Genomic DNA, 20,860 nt, shown 5'->3' with positions numbered 1-20,860 from the left:
ATGTGATTGAGAAAACCAAGAGCACCAAATGTGAAGTCTTTCCAGTGGAAGGAGTGGTGCTAGGAAGGCTTCTGAGTTGCTGAAACCAAATGACAGCTCTTGTCTCTCCACATCTTCACTTGAGAAAAGAACTTTAAGCTTCTACTTAGGGGGGGAAAAAAAGATGGTTTCTGTCAACCCACAGAATTCCAGGCTCTGAATATTGGAAGGTTATCTGCTGGTCATCTAGTCCAGCCTGTGGCTGACGCAGTGGGTGAATCTGAAACTGCATTGGCAGCTGGCTGTTGGCTTCTCTTCCGTCACAGGGATGGGAATTTATTACTTGGTGAAGCAGTTCATTGCTTTCTGGACAGGCCTGATTCTTAGACAACTGTCTCTGACATGGGATTGTCACTTGCGTCCATGTTGCTTTATTTATTTGTCCTAGTTTTATTCTCTAGTGCCTCATGAAGTAGATATATTTTCCTTTTAAATGAGGGTCCTTCCAGTGTTTAAAGCTTCTCTCAGGTTTTCACTAATGCTTTCTTTCTTTTTTGAAACCAAACATCCCCAGTTCTTTACCCTTCCCACCAGTGACATGGTTTTGGATGGCTCACCATGCTAGTCATCACCGCTCAGTTTGTTATGCAAGTGTAAGGCACCCAGACCTGGGCACAGCATTTAGGACGCAGGGTGACCAGACGGAGAACAGTGGAGCAATTTCCTGCTCTACACTGGACACCGTGCTACAACTACTACAGCCCAAGACTGCATTGGTCTCTTTAGTCTGATGAGACTATAACCCCATCTTCTGGGGTTTCAGTGTACTACCACTGAGCTGTTTTCCTCTCATGGTTTTACAACTGTTTGTGTACATAAGACTCATTCTCTGGAGTCTTGTACCGAATCTCATACCTCTTTCTGATCCTTGGAACATTTCTTATTACCAAGTGCCATGATTGCTGCTCCCATTTCCTCAACTGAGGTATTAGTTTAGTGATATTTATTCAGTCATTGCCATGTGCCAAGAATTGTATTAGATGCTAAGATGGGGGTAGAGAATACAAATGAGTTAGGATATGGTTTCTACCCTAGGGAGCTTGTGAAGACACCACATATACACACCATAACAATGTGATACAGGAAGGACTATAACATAAACACACAGTGGTTATTGGAGCCCGAGTGAGGGGCTCTTGACTCAAACTGGAAATTCAGGGAAGGGTTACTGCGAGAGAAACAATTTGAACATTAGATAAGAATTAGAGGGTATGGGGAAGAAAATGGGAAGATAAAAAGGGCAGAAAGAGCGGAGTCAAGGAGGCAGGAAGCATGGTGGCATGTGAAGGACCTACAGGTTATTTGGCAGTTCTAGAGCATAAAGTATCAGACAAGGGACACGGTCACTGATAACCTGACTCTCCACCTTGGGTGTGACTCAGTGAGCAATGGGGAGCCCTGACACTTTTCAGGAAGATGGAAGAGTAATCAGGTTTGCCTTTATCATTTTGGCCCCAGTAGGAAGAATGGACTGGGGATACTTGTGTTAGGTCAAGCAAGAGATATTGAGGGTATTAATGAAGACAGTGGTAGTAGGATGGGACAGATCAAGCACTGTAATGAGTATAATTGTGACAGGCCTTGGTTGTGGAGAGGCATGAGTGACAGATAACAACAAAAACAAAAAAATCTAGATTAAGCCCCAGAAATATCATTGAATGGCTAGCAGGATACCAATACAGCTAGCTGAGAGGGTGGAGATGTGCAGGGAACCACGAGTTTAAGTTTGAATATGTGGAAATTGAATTGCTTATTAAACATGCAATTATAATATCCAAAAACTAATTGGATTTAAGCATCTCAGTGTCACAGGAGAGACCAGACTGGGAAATGGGGTCTTGTTCCTCAATGGGAAGTAAAATTATGAGAATAGATTAGCTAGTACAAGAAGATAGAAAGAAATAGATTAGCTAGTACAAGATGCAAAGAAATAGCCATGGGGCCAGTATACAACTGTGAAGTGCACCAATATTTAAGGCAGATTTTACAAGCAAGTTCAGCATTTTTGCTTGGTAGACACAGTCAAATTTGAATATTTTTGGTCAACATGCAAAAATCAGTAAATTTCACCTGAAAGTGAAGATTTCCAGATTCTCTTAAAATCAAGAGTTCTGGACCCAATGGACTTGCATTTTCACATAGCAACACTTCACAAAACTGAGTAGCAGCCTCCCCATTTAAATGGGATACGTGTTGGCCCTGAACAGCGTGGCTCAGTTGGTTGGGCATCATCCCATGTAGCAAAAGGTCACCGGTTTGATTCCTGGTCAGGGCACATGCCTAGGTTGTGGATTCAATCCCCAGTCAGGGCATATTTGAGAAGCAACTGATTCATGTCTCTCTTTCACATCAATGTTTCTCTCCGTCTCTTTCTCCTCCCCTTCCACTTTCTCTAAAATAAATAAATAAAATCTTAAAAAAATAAGTGGGACACATGTTGTCCAATTCTTTATAGCCACCCCCACTCTAACCCCTACTCTCCACTTTCTAACACTAAGGCAACTCCCATTAATCATTGCTATGGTGCTGCTATTTCATATACTGGCTTCATTTGTTTATATTACTTGCCTGACCTTGGTAGATGCTTGAGTTTCTAATTCCCAGCTGAAAAGTTAAATAAAGTAAGAGGATCCCATGGAGAGATCAAGAAGCACAGTCAGACAAATGGAAAGAAACCAGAAGAGAAATTTCCTACTTGCCAAGAAATTTCAATAATAAGAAGTTCAATAGTGTTAAATACTGTAGAGAGATACTACAAGCTAAGGATTGAAAAATGCCTATTGGGTTTGTCAACTTGAAGAACATTAGAGATCTTTGCCAGAATCGTTTTCAACAGAAGGATGAATAATGGAAGTCAGATCTCAGAGGTGAGAGGAGTGAATGGGAGGTGAGCAAATGGAGAATCAAGTTAATTTTTCTCTTTCCAAATACTTGGCTAGAAAAGGCAGCAGAAATTGAGCAGTAGTGAGAGGCATTGGGAGGTGAAAAGGGCCAAAAGAGATTGTTCTTTATAGAAGAAAGTCTTTGAACATATTTATGGATTGCATGGGAAAAGCCAGTAGAATGGAGAAAAATTGATGATGTATACGAGAGAGGATAATGCATAGAAGATGCCAGACATGGGAGGGAATGAGATGAAGTGCATAGGTGAAGGGGCTGGTTTTGAAGTGAAAAAAGGAACTCTTTATTCCCATGAGTGGTAGAGTGGAGAAAATTATGAGAAAAGGTAAGTTTACAAGGTAAAATCCTTATGTCTAACCAGTTTCTTAATAAAGTAGAGAGCAGATCATCTGCTGAATGTGACAACTGTGAATTAGGGGTAAAGATCTCAAGGACAATGGTGAAGGTTTGTCAGAGTCCATGGGTAGGAAGGGGAGTAGGGCTTCTTTGAAGACCATTATAAGGATTGTTGAATGGCCTCAAGCGCCCAGCTAAGGCTGGAGGTAGGAATTCTCAGTGACGCCAGTCTGCATAGTTGAGTGATTTTCTCTAGCCCTTGAGGTACATGCTCAGATATGCAGTGTATTTACTACAACACATGACTGTATTATCTTTAGGGGTGGCAAATACTAAGGCTAAAAATACAAACATAGAGAAAAAGCATCTATCACTGTCATCTTTAAGGTACTAATGTTCTAGAAACCTCAAGTGAACTCTTGGTATCATCTTTTATACCTTCCCCAAGTTTTAGCAACAAGAGGAAGGTAATATTTGGCCCAAGAAGGCTTTCACCATAGTTGGTTTTTCCAGTTTTCAGCTGACTGAACGTCCTCATTCTGGTCCAGTAAGTTAAGTATGTTTCAGGGGAGCTGAGAGCACAAGACAGACGTAGAGTCCAGAGCGTAGCCAAGGGGAGGGTTAAAATATAAATTGAGAAGATGCTATCAAGAAAGAGCCAGAGAGAAGGAGGCAAGAATTCCCTTCAAAAGGAAGAGAATTAAAAAAAGAAACATGAGAAGAAGGGAGAAGTTTGAAAGTAGTGAGACAGAAAAGGAAGTGTTCAGAAAGAAAACTGAGAAATAAAGCAAGAAGGAAAAGGATAATCCCAACTCTGGAATCAAGAAACCTGCCTGGGATTCAAACTCTCTACTCCATCTGCCTTGGGAGCTGCACCTGGGGCAACCACCTGTTGGCAACACAAACACTGGGGGAACAGTCTATTCCCACCCACAACCTCCATTCTGCTGCTGAAATCCAGACCTTTGTGTTTTAGAAGGTTAATGTCAATTAAATAGGTGTCCAAGAGATGCTAAAAGAATATAACTGCAGAAATTCATTCTTTTTATTGTTTAACCTCCATGTAAACATAATAGGGCACCACTAAGCCTCAAAGCCAGGTCTGTTTTTTAAATTTTTTAAATATATTTTATTTATTATGCCATTATAGTTGTCCCATTTCCCCCCCTTTATTCCCCTCTGTCATGCACATCTCCTCCCAACTACATTCCACCCTGCTTTACTTCATGTCCATGGGTCATACATATAAGTTCTTTGGCTTCTACATTTCCTATACTATTCTTACCCCCCCCCCTTGTCTATTTTCTACCTACAATTCATGCTACTTATTCTCTGTACCTTTTCCCCCTCTCTCTCCCTCCCACTACCTGCTGATAACCCTCCATGTGATCTCCATTTCTGTGGTTCTGTTCCTGTTCTAGTTGTTTGTTTAGTTTGCTTTTGTTTTTGTTTTAGGTTCAGTTGTTAATAACTGAGTTTGTTGTCATTTTACTGTTCATATTTTTATCTTCTTTTTCTTACATAAGTCCCTTTAACATTTCATATCGTAAGGGCTGGGTGATGATGAAGTCCTTTAACTTGACCTTGTCTGGGATGCATTTTATCTGCCCTCCCAGTATAAATGATAGCTTTGCTGGATAGAGCAATCTTGGATGTAGGTCCTTGCCTTTCATGACTTGGAATACTTTCCAGCCCCTTCTTGCCTGCAAGGTCTCTTTTGAAAAATCAGCTGACAGTCTTATGGGCACTCCTTTGCAGGTAACTGTCTCCTTTTCTCTTTCTGCTTTTAAGATTCTCTCCTTCTCTTTAATCTTAGGTAATGTAATTATCTTAGGTGATGCAATGTGCCTTGGTGTGTGCTTCCTTGGATCCTTCTTTGGGACTCTCTGAGCTTCCTGGACTTCCTGGAAGTCTATTTCTTTTGGTAGATTGGGGAAGTTCTCCTTCATTAGTTGTTCAAATAAGTTTTCAATTTCTTGCTCTTCCTTTTCTCCTTCTGGTACCCTTATGATTCGGATGTTGGAACGTTTAAAGGTGTCCTGGAGGTTCCTAAGCCTCTCCTCATTTTTTTTAATTCTTGTTTCTTCATTCTGTTCTGGTTGGATGTTTCTTTCTTCCTTCTGGTCCACACCATTGATTTGAGTCCAGTTTCCTTCCCATCACTGTTGGTTCCCTGTACATTTTCCTTTGTTTCACTTAGCATAGCCTTCATTTTTTCATCTAATTTGTGACCATATTCAACCAATTCTGTGAGCATCCTGATTACCAGTGTTTTGAACTCTGCATCTGATAGGTTGGCTATCTCTTCATTGCTTAGTTGTATTTTTTTCTGGAGCTTTGATCTGTTCTTTCATTTGGGCCATTTTTTTTTTCTTTTTGTCTTGGCAAACCTGTTATGTAGCAAAGGAAGGAGCCTTAGGTATTCACTAGGGTGGGGCAACCCAAATTGCTGCATTGTGATGCTGTATGTGGGGAAGGGGTCCCACAGGGAACAATGCTGCTTGCTTCGCTACCCACGATCAAATTAGGCCCTTCTGGTGCTGATTCCCAGGTAAGTGGGTTTGTGTACATTCTAGGACCCTGTGGGTCTCTCCAATGAACTCTCCTCTGAGGCTGGGAGTTTCTCCCAATAATGCCTCAACCCTCACAGGTTTTTTCAATCAGAGATTTTGAGGCTTTATTTGCCTGTACTGGAACCCTGGGTTGTGCAGTCTGTCTCACTCCTATTTGTTCCTCCTGGTTCATCTGCATGCAAATGTGGGACTACTCAGTCCTCCAGCCGCCACCTTGCCTCAAGTCCTCTCCACCCAGCTGCCCATCTCCATCCCTCCTACCAGTGTGGATGAATGTTTCTTCTTTAACTCCTAAATCCTTGGTTGTTGGCCTTCCATACAGTTCGATTTTCTGTCAGTTCTGGTTGTTTTTTTGTTTTTAAATTTGTTGTTTTCCTTCTTTTAGTTGTGTGATGAGGCACAGTGTGTCTACCTATGCCTCCATCTTGGCCAGAAGTCCCCAGGTCTATTTTATTGACAAAAACAAAACTGAAAAAAAAAAATTGAGAGGTGTAAAACTTTCTTCAGCTCTTGACTGGTTATGTAATCATGGGTCCTCTGCTTAAGCTCTATGAGCCCATGTAAATTTTAAAAATTTGGTAAATAAGGATCTATTCATTTCATCATTCTACTAAATGACCCTCTTGGAGTAGGTTGGTACAAACATTTCCAGATACTCTGCCTTCAAGGAGGTACTGACTCATAGAGGACAGAGTGGCCACAATTTTTTAGGTTATGCCAATGCTTGGGTGTCTCTCAGCTGAGGGGCTGATAGCTTCCCCTAAATATCCCTTAGGTGTTCCCCAGTTTTTGTTGTTATTTTGTATTTGTTTTAAATAATAGCTTTTTTGAGACCCATCCCAGTTTTTTATGTGGTGCTCTAATCCACCAGCATCTTTCAGTTGGATTCCGCCCCCCCGCTTAATCCCCTTGTTTCTAGAAATGCTGGAGTTCCCTATGGTGTCATAGGTCCTCGAGACCACTCTCGCTAGTTCAAGGGACTCAGCAAATAATCATATGTGGGGCTAGGATTGATTATGGTGAAAGGATACAAAGCAAAGTCAGCACAGGCACATGGCTGAACTCTGGAGAAAGCCAGGCACAGGCTTCCAAGAGTCCTCTCCCAGTGGAGTCACATGGGACACACTTAAGTCTTCCTTCAATAAACTGTGACATCATGTACGAAAAGTTGTCTGCCAGGGAGGGAAGCTCCTTGGAGATTCAGTGTCCAGGGTTTTTACTGAGGGCTGGTCACATGGATACCCTCTGACTAACACCCAACAAAATTCGAGACTCCCAGAACAAAAGCAGGTGTTCAGACAGCTCAGGCACAGTGAGCTGCTCTTATCACTGTCAGTGTATTACTTTTCTATCAGTGTAGAGAACTGTTTACCATTCAAGTTTCCAGACACTGGGCAAGGGCTAACCTTGCAAGTAACCTTTCTAAGAAGAACAGCATCAGGCCTGCTATCTTAATTATTTTCTGCATAGCAACATTATTAAGATATTTATTGCTTATAATAAATTGACTTTGTAATACTGCTGTGGAGCACTCAACAGTAACATTATAATACAGGGTCTGGCACAAATAATGCCCCTTTTTATTACAAAATCAGAAGCATGTAATTCTATAACATAACAATATCACACTCAAGCATACCATATGACATTTTAGATGAAATGTTCAAATTAAAACTATAAATTATTACACCCGTAATACTATCCTGCCAACCACACACTCAAGCAGTCATTACTTCTGCTGGACCCTGTATATTATACACAAGGTCTGTCTGGAAAAAGTCCAGCCATTGTTAATATAATGAGAATAGTTTGTGTGACGTTGATATAACCTGGAAGCCAAGGAGAGTGGACTGGAATGTGAATGAGTGAACAATGATGACTTCACTGTACTAGTCAGTGGGGGCAGTAGACACTGTCGAGTGAGCATGTGTGCTGTGTGGCCATCACATTCAAAATGACTGAGTGAGTAGAGCAAGGAATCTGCATTGAATTTTGCTGTAAGCTTGAACATTCCTCTGTGGAAACTATTCAGATGATTCAGAAGGCCACAGCTATGGGCAACTGGTGACTGGTGGCTTTATCACAACAACACACCCGCTCATGCATCAGGGCTCATGCAGTTTTTTGGCAAAACATGAAATCACCCAGGTGACTCAGGCCCACTACAGCCCAGATTTGGTGCCCTGCAACTACTGGCTTTCCCCAAAACTAAAATCACCTTTGAAAAAGGGAAGAGATTTTAGACTATTGATGAGATTCAGGAAAATACAACAGAGCAGTTGATGGTGATTGGGAGAACTGTGTGAAATCCCAAGGTACCTACTTTGAAGGGGACTAAGGCATCATTGTCTTACGTACAATGTTTCTTGTATCTTGCATCTTTTTCATAAATGTCTCTATTTTTCATATTACATGCCTGCATATTTTCTGGACAGACCTTGTAGGTCTATATGTATTCAGTTACCTACTTGTTTATTTTCTGCCTCTCTGACTAGAATGTAAGCTAAGGAGGGTCAGGACTTTGTCACATTCACTGTAGTATCTTAAACATCTTGAACAGAGCCTTTCTCATCATAGGCACCCAACAAATACCGACTGAAAGTAGGAAAGAGTTCAGCAGGTCAGCCTAGGACAGATTCAGGTCTGAGCTTCCTTGGACTATTCAGGGAATACAACTCCTTCATGCATGGCCATGATGATCAGATGGGACAAGAGCCTGAGGAGTGCTTTTCAAAGGCAGTATTGTCACAGAGATTCCTGGTCTGGTGTAATTCTAAAATCAGAGTCTGGATCCCTTACCTGAAGCCGTATGAAGAAAATCTAAGAATGTTCTGTATCTGCTCCTTCCTTTCCCTTTCTCTCCCTAAAGATAAACATAGTGCTGGTGCATTCTTCCTCTGCTCCTCCCCACTCTCAGAAACATTTCTAATGTCCAGATTAAGTATGTCCTAAGGGTAGGAAAAAAACTATATTCCTCTTGAAAAACAACCATCTGTGCAGCTTGGAAAAACCCTAAAGGACTCATGGATGGAAAGGGATCTCCAGACAGAAAATCAGCTCAGACTTAATGTCTTCTCTAGCTACTGCTCTGGCAGTTGAATGGGGTCAGGTTTACATCTTATGTAATATGATGGGACAATTCCACTTTCAATGAGTGTAGCAAATTTCCCTAGAGCTACATAGGACAGAGCTAAGCGGTTACATAAACACATATGGAGACTTAGAAATTTTAAAGAACGGCTAAATACTCTGAGGGACAGGTCACCCCCAGGGGAAATTAACGGCTGGGTCAACAAGCAGAACTGTCCTCCAAGTCACACATGAATCGTGTACAGCTTTATGACTGAACGACGGGAGGGGGAAATGACTTTAGCTGCACATTTTTCATGACTCACTGTGTGGAGAAAAATAAGCAACACCTTTTAACTCAGGATACCAGAAGAAAGAAAAGGTGATACAGCCATAAATGACAGTAGGGCATGATATTTGGGCTCAGAACAATGTATCTGTTGGGGATCTAGTGGGAAACAACCCATTCAAAAGGACTGCCCGAAAGGATTTAATGAAGGGACTAGTTGCAGAGGTGCAGACAGGTTAACGGAGCTAACAAGAGGTAGTGGGCACCCAGGCACTAATGACAGCAGGAAGCTTACACTCGTTTTAGGCCTGATGAGAACAAAGGGTAGAAGTGGTGTTATTGGAACCGACAAGCTCTGTAGTCCTGGAGGAGGAGCCATCACCATGAGCTCGAGCTGGATGCAGTCGGGGTCATAACCAGAGAGAGTGTGGGGAGCGGGATGGGAGGCTGATAAGTATCCAGCCTCTCTTTCTTCCTACCCACCACTTTCCTGCTGATGCTTCCCACCGGCCAAGGGCAACAGGGAGCCAGGGGTGGGGAAATTTGGGTAAGACGGAACACAGAGGTCAGCTTCCTGGGGCACAGAGCAAGGGATGTGAGAGCTGGAGAGGGCAAATGGACAAAAATCAGGACAGCTGATCTCCACTGCCTGCACTGCCACGTGGCTGCCAACAATGGATGATGTTTATTGAATGTGTTAGACACAGTCCTGGGTCCTTTATGTAAAGAATTCCACTTCATACTTGTGAAAGTGATTTGCCACAAAACTAACCAAGTTGACGCTTCAGAGCCGCTTACTCATATAAACATCTTTCCAGGCCCTTTCAAGGGACCCTAAAAATGACTTTACACAGTCACGTTTTGGGAAAATATTTAAATGTAAGACGTGTTTACTTTAATTAAGATGACTGTCTCTTCCCACTCAGATTTCTCTACCATCACGTTTCCCTCCTGTCAGGTGCCCATCGACATCTGTGGGAATTTTTGGATTTGGCTAGTGAGAAGCTGAGTTGGGATGACACTTAATTTGGTTCACTGGGATATTTTTAGGTGTTCTACAACCACCCTGTATAGGAATGGCTTCCAGGAATGCTCCTTCTGTCCACCGTGCTGATCCATCGCAAAACAAAGCTTCAGAGCTAGGGATCTCACCATCATCTAAAAGTGACCTATAGCGCATCGTATTGGATATGGGGCTGTGGAAGAGAAACGAGATTTGAGAGAAACAAGATTTGAAAGAAAAGCCAGAAAGCTCATCTCTGAAAAAAAAAATTCCAATCATTAGATAGGTAAAATTTTAAGAGGAGGAGTCAATTCTCATTGATGCCTAGGCAAAATGGAAGTTCTCTCTTGGCAAGAATATACTGTATAATTCAGTGCATTCAATTGTAACAACATTGTGCTCTCCCTCCCTTTTTTGATGGGGATTATATGAAGTAGAATAGTAGAATTCCTGTGCCAGTTGGGCATAAACTAATATCAACCCTGCTTATATGTAAGTTATTACACATTTGGTATCTTATTATGTATTTTGTAAGTCACAGAAGAAAACAAGAAAAATGTATATGTAAATATATTCTAAAATAATGTAATAGCTCTGGCTGGTGTGCCTCAGTGGATTGAGTGCTGGCCTGTGAACCAAAAGGGCACCGGTTCAATTCCCAGTCAGGGCACACGCCTGGGTTGCGGGCCAGGTCCCCAGTAGGGGGAGTGTGAGAGGCAACCACACATCGATGTTTCTTTCCCTCTCTTTCTCCCTCCCTTCTTCTCTCTAAAAATAAATTAACTAACTAAAAATAAAATAAAATAATGTAATAATAGCTGATATTTACAGAGCATGTCTTGTGTGTCTGGCACTGTGTTGAGCACTTTGTAGACAATTCATTTAATCCTCAAAACAACCTTCTGAGATAGGCACTATTGTTATTGTCTCCTGGGCTTTTATTTTCAAAAGTCTAAACCCACTGTTAAAACCAGAATTTGAGGTGAGAGATGAGTACTTTTCTGGGAAGCATGACCAAGGAGGACTTTTCTCAGAATAAAGCTCCAAGGACTGGAGCAGCCCTCTTTGGCTGGGTTCCAAGCTGCCGCCAAGATGTGCTAAGATCAGCAAGGCCAAAGGATGGTGTGGAAATAGCTGCATGCAGACCTGAAGGAGACACCTGGACAGGGGTAGTGAATAAACACTGCAGCAGAAATTAGTAGATCATCTAGCAGGGCAGAGCCCTAAAATTATGATTAAGTGGATTTACAGAAGTTAGAAAATAATTTTTTTTGGATCTCTGAACTTGAGGAAACTAATACAGGGTGGGGCAAAAGTAGGTTTACAGATGTTTGTATGGAAAATAATAATACCAGAATAAAGTCCGTGTTTAATGTAATCAACTATAAACCTACTTTTGTCCCACCCTGTATTTATATCTGCTAAGTTCAACTTTGTGAAAATAAAACCGAAGGAATTATAAACCTTAGCTTCACTTCCTTCAAAACCTGGGTTAACTAACAAAAAGAACATTGGCTTTGGAGCCAAAAATAACTGGCTTCAAATCCGAGTTCTGCAATTTATTAGCTAAGAGATCTTGAAAAATTTATAAAATCTCCCCAAGCCTCAGTTTCTTCAGCTGTAAAATGGGTGTCATTGGGGGAATTCATTTAGGTAGTATGTTTAAAACTCAGCTGCTACTCTATGAGGCACTTAAATATACCTTCCCTTTTTAAATGAAAATAAAACTAAACACATTTTCTGGTGAAAAGTGTTAAAGAAGCACAAATTACACAGTTCCAACAACATCTAGATAATGTTTTATGAAGAAACCCAACAGTTACTTTAAAAAGTTTTGAACTCACCCAACATTTTCCCCTCTGCCTTCTAAAACTGGAAACCAAGGCAGTAACGTGGACCCATCAGTGGACCCACACCTTTTGAATGTGAATGGACAGAAAAGCTGTCTCGGTCTGTTTACACAGGCCTACCTGACTCTGAGGCAGATAGAGCTGCTTCAGTTAGAACCCAGTCCTGCTCACCTCACACTCACAACGCTGTCCCTAAAACCAACGAGAAAGAAAAATGATAGTTCATTGAACTAAATTATGCTAAAGCCTGGATTCAATCCATCCATGTGTTAAGAAGTAAGAATTTGAATATTGATTACTGTTCCCTGTGTAAAAACTCCACTACTTGCTCCCAACTCTCCTCCTAATAAAGAATGATGTTTTCCCCTACCCCTTATCTTGGCAGTTTATTTTATTTTAAAACAAATAAAATGAATCCAGGTCTAGAAAAAAAAATTATATTGCTTCCCCCTCTCCCTTCATTCAACTTTTCTGTTTCTGGCTTCTGGGACTTTCCTCTCTGTCTTTACCCGAGCTGTTCCATCCTAGGTGGTCACTTTCCTCCTGCTACCCACTGTGACTTTCCATTCTTTGGGCAGCACCCTGGGCTACTAGAGTCTCCTTCCCCTCGGCCTTGTTCTCTTCCTTCTGCTCACTAACCCTAAATAAAGGCATGGCTCTGCCTAGAATCTCACCCTGAGCTACCCAGGGTATCTCCTGCTTTTGCCTGCCTGGCAGTTACACAAAGGGTTGTGTATGGAAACCTGAGTAAACGAATGCCCTGACTCCAACTACTGGAATGATTTGGTGGCCCATATAGAGTCTGCACCCCAACCCAGCTCTGAATGAAGGGCCCAATAAACTTCTGACTCCATACTGCTCTGTGTAAAAAGGTAAGGGCTAAGAAGGAAGAATTGGGTAGATAGATTACAATCAGGATTAAAGATTAGAGCAGTTACTGGCTCGCCTGATTGTATCATAAAATGATCCAGGAGGCTTTTGTATACTTTTGGAATCCTAGCCCCACTCCACCTGATTTAATTGATCTGGTATGGGACTTCATAAGGGTGTTTTTATAAATTGTGATAGAAAACATATAAAATTTCCATCATAACCATTTTTAAAAAGATTTTATGTATCTTTTCTTAGAGAGAGGGGAAGGAGGAAAGAAAGGGAAGGAGAGAAACATTGATCTGCTGCCTCTCATACTTCTCCAACAGGGAACATGGCCCCCAACCCAGGCATGTGTCTCAACTGGGAATCGAACCAGCGAACACTCAGTCTGTGTGAGTATGCCCAACTCACTGAGCCACACCAATCAGGGCCATCATAACCATTTTTGAGTGTACAAGTTCAGTAGTGTTGTGAAACAGATCTCTAGTACTTTTCATCTTGCAAAGCTGAACTGTATACCCATTTAAACAACTTCCCTCCTCCCACCCCCACCCAGTCTCTAGTAGCTACCATACACTTTCTGTTTCTATAAATTTGACTACTTTAGATATTTTAATTAAGTGGAATCATACAATATGTGTCTTTTTGTGACTGGCTTATTTCACTTAGCATAATGTCCTCAAGGTTCAGTCATGTTTTAGCATGTGAGTATTTTTTAAGGCTAAGTAATATTCCATTGTGTATATATACCATATTTTGTTTATCCATTCATCTTGTAACGGACATTTGGTTTGTTTCCCCTTTTCATGAACATGGGTGTGCAAATACCTCTTCAAACCCTACTTTTGATTATTTTGGATTTATACCCAGAATTGGAATTGCTGGATCATATGATAGTTCTACTTTTAATATTTTAAGGAAACTCCAAACTTTTTTCCATAGCAACTGTGCCATTTTACATTCTCATCAACAATGCACAAGATTTCTAAATTCTCAAGTGGGAAAGTCAACAGTTGCTATTTTCTCTTTTGTTTGTTTTACAATAACCATTTTAATGGGTATGAGAAATGATGGTAACATCTCATTGCAGTTTTGATTTGAGTATCTCTTTTTTTAAGTATATTTTATTGATTATGTTAACAGTTGTCCAATTTTTCCCCTTTATGCCCCCTCCACCCTGTACCATCCTTCCCTCTAGCAATCCCCCTTCCCTTAGTTTATGTCCATGGGTCATGATATACATTCTTTGGCTTCTCCATTTCTTACTATTCTTAACATCCCCCTCTCTATTTTGTATCTACCAATTATGCTTTTTAATCCTTGCACCATTTCCTCCATTATCCTCCTTCCCCCTTGCAGATGATAACCCTCCAAATGACCTCTGTACATAAGATTCTGTTCCTGTTCTGGGTGTACGCTTTGCTTGTTTTGTTTTTTTTACAGTCAGTTGTTGAGAGTTGTGAATTTGTTGCCTTTTTAATATTTACAATTTTGATCTTCTTTTTCTTAAATAAGTCCTTTTACCATTTCATGTAATAATGGCTTGGTGATAATGAATTCCTTTAGTTTTACCTTGTCTGGGAAGCACTTTATCTGTCCTTCTGTTGTAAATGATAGCTTTGCTGGATAGAGTAATCTAGGTTGTAGGTCCCTGCTTTTCATGACTTTGAATGCTTCTTGCCAGTCTCTTCTTACCTGAAAAGTTTCTTTTGAGGAATCAGCTAATAGTCTTAGGGGAACTCCTTTGTAGGTAACTTGCTACTTTTCTTTGTTGCTTTTAAGATTCTCTCTTTCTCTTTAACCTTTGACATTTTAATTATGATGAGTCTTGGTGTGGTCCTCTGTGGGTCAAGTTGTTTGGGACTCTCTGGGCTTCCTGGACTTGTATGTCTATTTCATTTGCTAAATTAGGTAATTTATCTTTGATTATTTTTAAAAATAAGTTTTCAATTTCTTACCCTTCCACTTCTCCTTCTGGCGTCACTATGATTCAGATGGTGGCACATTTGGAGATGTCCCAGAGTCTTCTTATACTATCCTCAGTTTTTTAAATTCTTTTTTCTCCTTTCGATTCTGATTGAATGTTTATTTCTTCTTATGTTCCAAATTGTTGATTTGAATCCCAGCTTCCTCTCCTTCACTGTTGGTTCCCTGTAGGTTTTTCTTTATTTCACTTAGTGTAACCTTCATTTCTTCCTTTATGTTGTTCCCGTACTCAATGAGTTCTTTGAGCATCCTGATCACCAGTGTGTTGGGTATTTTTTAAAGATTTTATTTATTTATTTTTGGAAGGGGAGGGAAAAAGAAAGGGAGAGAAACATCAGTGTGTGGTTGCCTGTCATGCGCCCGGTACTGGGGACCTGGCTGGCAACTCAGGCATGTGCCCTGACTGGGAATCGAACCATCAACCCCTTGCTTCACAGGCTGGCACTCAATCCACTGAGGCACACCAGCCAGTGCTTGATCACCAGTGTTTTGAACTCTGCATCTGATAAGTTGCTTCTCTCCATTTTGTTTAGTTCTTTTTCTGGGATTTTGTTCTATTCTTTCATTTGGGTCATATTTCTTTGTCTCAATTTGGCAGCCTCCCTGTGTTTGTTTCTGTATATTAAGTATAGCTGTTTTGACTCCCTGTCTTAGTAGCTTGGTCTATTGTGGAAAAGACCTGAAAATTGTGTGGGGCAGAGCCTTCGGTAATCACCAGGATGGGGCAAACTGCTTCATCGCTTTGTGGCTCTGTGTGAGGGGAGGGCTCCTAGAGGGGACTGTGCCACTGCCTGGCTTCTGGAGGTTTGCCCAGTGCTCACTCCATTTCTAGTCACTTCACCCACTCCCCGTGTGCGACTGGTGCCCTTCCAGCTGTTGCCCTGTTGAGAATCCCAGAGTGGGTGGGTTGACGTCGATTTTAAGATTGTGCAGGCCCTTTAAGCAGAGTTTCCTGAAAATCTGGCAGTTTCTTTTGCCACCCCACCCCCCACTGGTTTTTACAGCCAGAAGTAATGGGGATTTATCTTCCTGGCGCTGGAACCCTGGGTTGTGCAGTCTCACCTGGGGCTGGGATTGCTGTCTCCCAAGGTATGCCTCCCAATTTTTATTCACCACACATGAATGTCTGTTTTGCTGCCACTGCCTCTCCACACCGCACTGTGTCTCCTCACCTTTCCACCTATCTCTGTGTCTCTTCCCCTTCTACCCATCTGGATGAATGTGGCTTCTTTAAATGCTTGGTTGTCGAACTTCCATACAGTTTGATTTTCTGACAGTTCTGGGTGTTATTTGCTTTGAGATTTAGTTGTAATTCTTTTTGTGGTTGTGCAAGGAGGCAGAGTGTGTCAATCTATGCCTCCGTCTTCACTGAACTGAATATCTCTTATTACTAGTGATATAGAGCAACTTTTCATATGTCTGTTGGCCATTTATGCTTCATTTTTGGAGAAATATCTATTCAAGTCCTTTAGCCACTTTTAAATGGGATATTATATTTTTGTTATTTTTGTTGAGTTCTGAGAGTTCTTCATATATTCTGGATATTAATCCCTTAGCGGTATATGATTTGCAAATATTTTCTTCCATTTTAAAGATTACTTTTTTATTCTGATGATTGTGTTCTTTCATGCACAAAAGTTTTAGGTTTGAAGTATTTCCATTTGTTTGTATTCAGTTTTGTTGTCTGTGCTTGATGTCATAACCAAGAAACCATTGCCAAATTCAACATCATTAAGGTTTTCCCCTATGTTTTCTTCAAGGAGTTTCTTAGTTTGGTTATACACATAGGTCTTTAATTCACTTTAGGTTGCTTTTTGTATAAGGTATAAGATAAGTGTCCAACTTAATTGATTTCTTTTTTCATATGGCTAATTTTCCCAGCTCTATTTGTTGAAGAGACTTTCCTTTTTCCATTGAGTGGTCTTAGTACCTTTGCATTTGATCATATTAGCCAAGGTTTATTTCAGGCTTTCTGTCCTCTCCCACTGATCTCTATGTCTGCCTTTCTGCTAATTTCATTGTTTGGATTACTGTAGCTTCATCATAGTTTTCAGATCAGCAAATGTGACTCCTCCAAATTTGGTTTGCTTGTTTTCTGCAAAATTGTTTTGCTATTCAGGGTTGCTTAAGATTCCATATAAATTTTAGTGTGAATATTTCTATTTCTGAAAAAAAATTCCATTGGGGTTTTGATAGAAATTATATTAAATCTGTAGATCATTTTGAGTAGTATGAACATCTTAATAATATTAAGTCTTTTAATTCATTAACACAGGATGTCTACCCATTTATTTGTGGTCCATTAGAGCTTGCATTTCCCCTAGCCATAGTAATTTCTTCAGAGATAGGCACATTGTCTTTTCAGAGTCAATGAGAAAAAAGAAAAATTTTCTTTAGAACTTTGAAGCAAAAGCAAGCTTTATTCCCATGTGCCTTGAATCTGAGGCTGCATAGAGACCGAAGCTGTTGTCACCATCCAGCCATGAAACCTGGGATGAATGTCAATACAGTTAAGGGCTGAGACAAGAGATGGAGGGATACTGAACATAGATGATTTTTTTTTGTTGTTTGGAACCCTGAAGCCATCAGTGCTCCTGATCTTTTCAGTTGTGTGAACCCAAACAGTTCCCTTTATGCCAAAATCAGGGTTTTTTTTGACATTTCAGTCATTTATACCCGAGATCCTCATTGATTTAGAAAATAATACAGCTTTTCAAAGAGTGGGTGACCAGGCCAGACCTTGGCCAGCAGTCCTGGGCCTGAGCTTGCAGCACTCAGAGCAATGCTGCTCTTGCACAGAACCTAATTCCTGGTGGAGGCCAGTCTGCCATTCAGATGGTTGGCCTGGCTTGCCAGCCTTGCAAGAATTGCTGCAGTCTCCAAACCCATCACATCTGAGGGATCCTCGCAGGTTACTCCTCCCTTCTTACGCCTCTATTCCTTAGGCTCTCAGGACCAATTCTCTTCTCCCCATCAGCACTGTTCTCAGGAAAAGATTTATTTAATTAATTCATTCACTCTAAGGTTTACATGGCTCATATGTTCCTACTTGTTAGAATATCTACATTTTAAAAGGGGACAAAGTATGTTAATAATGAATAAAATTTCTAGTGGTAGAAATTTATAGACACGTGAGAGTAGTCACTTAAATAAAGTGTTAAGTTGCCTTGGTTCACTGTACTGTCTTTGAAGCCTGACTCACTGCAGATGAATGAATTTGTCTATGCTCTATAGCTCTGTATTGGTCATAACACAATGACTCAGTGTTTTATTAAAAATTATAGAACACAGCAATGCACAGTAGGCCTCAAAATTTACCTTCCTCCTATGCAGAAAGGTGCCGACTACCTCAGAAACATAAAAAAAAATCATCATTACCGATGTTTATTGAACATATTCTGTGTTCCATATGCTAGACATTGTCCTAAGGAGTTTACATTACCTGATATAATCCTCACTGACATTCTAAGAGGTAACCTCATTATAAATCTCATATTGCAGCTGAGAAAAGCAAGATGCAGAGAAATTAAGTAACTTGTTCAAAGTGGCACCATTACCAAGCTGAAGAAAACTATGGAACAAAGAAAACTTAGAGGCATCAGGGCAAAACTGGCCTCTGGAGCTACTCTTAGATGTCCAGGAATCACAACTTGATACCTAATGAAATCAGGAACTGATAAAATATTATTTATTTTATTTTTATTATTTTTTCTTTTTCTTAAATTGGCCTCTCATGCCTTTAAGAGCCAGCCCTGTACTCTGGACGGCCCTCCTAAACTGGGAGGGAGATTACTGTGTACCCTGCCGGACTCCCCAGTTACAACTGAAGTTATTACTTTAGAATCACAGAAGTTAGATGTGTCCAATGTGCCATTAAAGTTAGAGAAAAATAAGATCCAACCAGAGTATCAGAAATAAAACTAGACCTCAAATCTAATAATTCCCAGTCTGTGCTCTCTGCATGTATTCATTCACTCACTCATTTATTTATTTAGCATAAACATTCCATGGAAAAAATTCATTGACTGCACATGGAAATGTTGGTGATGCCAAAATTAAAATATAAACATTTAAGCACAAGTAATAAATAAGTTCTTTGCTCTCAAAGAAACAATAATGTTGGGAAAAGTGGGATAATGCACTGATCAGCCAAATCTGCCTGAGGGTACCAGAAGGACTTCACAGGGGAGAAAGAGCAGGAGCTTTCAAAAGCCAAAGCAGGGAAGAATAATCCAGGAGAGAAGGTTAGGTCAGTTAGGAGGTGGCAGGTGAAGTGTCTAGGGACTGCAGGGGACTGGTTGTAGGAGGTGAGGCAGATAGGGTCATGAGCATTGCTTATGCCAGGCTGAGGAATAATTCCTTTTTTAGGGGGGTGGGTTATAGCTATTGTTGGTCAGATTTGCAATTGAAACAAATCAAAATTTTAAAAGGCCGTTGAGAAGGGGTTAGAGCTGGGTGGATATGCTGCATGGAGGATTTTAAGCATGGAAAGAATCTGGTAAGGTTTGCTGGAGGGGAAAAGCGGGGCTGCCTCTGAGAAGCTGAGAGGAGCATGAATGAGATTTCAGGCAGTGGGGTTCAGGGGCCATTGCATTAGTCGTATGAGAGATCATGAGCACCCGTCTTAGGCAGAGCTGCAGAGATGGGGGCAGAAGTGCCTTTGGAAGTAAACTCACAGGTCTTGGTCACAGAATAGGTATAGGGAGTGAAAAAGAAAAGAAAGGCAACTCTGCCTCCTTGGTTTCTTTCTTTTATTTTTTTACATACTAATTCCCTAAATATATATATTCCTTAAATATATATGTGTATATATATATTTAAGATTTTATTTCTTTACTTATTTTGTTTTTTTAATTTATTTTCAGAGAGAAGGGAAAGGAGGAGGAGAGGGAGAGCAACATCCATGTGAGAGAGGTACACATCAATCTTGTTGCCTCTCCCACACACCCAACTGGAGACCTGGCCTGCAACCTAGGCGTGTGCCCTGACGGGGGATCGAACCAGCAGGCTGGCTCTGAATCCACTGAGCCACACCAGCCAGGACTGCCTCCCTGGTTTCTGAGCTGGGAGACCGAGTGGATGGTAAAACTTCCCGCTTCGCTTCTTTTTTTTAAAGCCTCACCTGAGGATATGCACATTGATTTTTCTCCTTTTAAGAGAGAGAGGGAGAAAGAAACATCAATGTGAGAAAGAAACATCCATCTGCTGCTTCCTGCATGAGCCCCAACCCCAACCCTGACAGGGGATTGAACCTGCAACCTAAGCATGTGTCCTGACTGGGAATCAAACCTGCAACCTTTTCATCTATGGGAGGACACTCCAACCGACCCACTGCCAAGGCCCTACTTCTTTTCCACAATACCTGCAGGTTGTAAACAATTCAAAACTGCAGAGCTGAAAGAAGTAACAAGTGTTAAGTCCCCTTCCCCTCATCCTCCTTTACTCCAGTGCCACTCCCCAAGGTACAGCCACTGTTAATATTTTCTGTATTCCTTCCAATGATTCTCTATATCCATGCCGAACTCAGTAAATTTTTTAAACACAAAGAGAACTTCTGCTGCAAAGACATATTGCCAAATCATAGAAGTTTCTAGACAGGATGTGTGCAGTCAACCACGCATATCACAGTGTTGGGGGCAAAGTTTCAGGAAGGGAGACACACTTCTGTGAGTTCATTCTGGGCCATGCCAGAGATTCAGCCCTTGTTACAGCAGTCATTCATACGCCCCCCAAATGGCTGTACAGTGCCCAAGTGTAACACAGCAGTAATGAAATCAATAGACATTTTTAATTAACAGTTCTCCCATAATATAGGTATGTTCATCTCCAAAGTTAAATATAAAATATATTGCAGGGTATTCAATGCCCTGGAAATGCCAACAGGATTGTTTGTATGTACATTAGCTTCCAGTTGGAGAATTAGCTATGGCAATTTTTCTTT

General features: G+C 40.9%; 1 pseudogene; it reads right to left on the bottom strand.

Annotated features, from left to right (window-relative positions):
- Positions 1-18,641: 18,641 nt before the first annotated feature.
- On the bottom strand, positions 18,642-18,771 carry LOC112310140 (small Cajal body-specific RNA 11; annotated as a pseudogene).
- Between the last annotated feature and the right edge of the window lie 2,089 nt (positions 18,772-20,860).

Source organism: Desmodus rotundus, chromosome 2, assembly GCF_022682495.2.
Source record: "Desmodus rotundus isolate HL8 chromosome 2, HLdesRot8A.1, whole genome shotgun sequence".
NCBI classification, from domain to species: domain Eukaryota; kingdom Metazoa; phylum Chordata; class Mammalia; order Chiroptera; family Phyllostomidae; genus Desmodus; species Desmodus rotundus.
The sequence above is the reverse complement of the archived record's forward strand: the minus strand, read 5'-3'. Positions and strand labels throughout refer to the sequence as shown.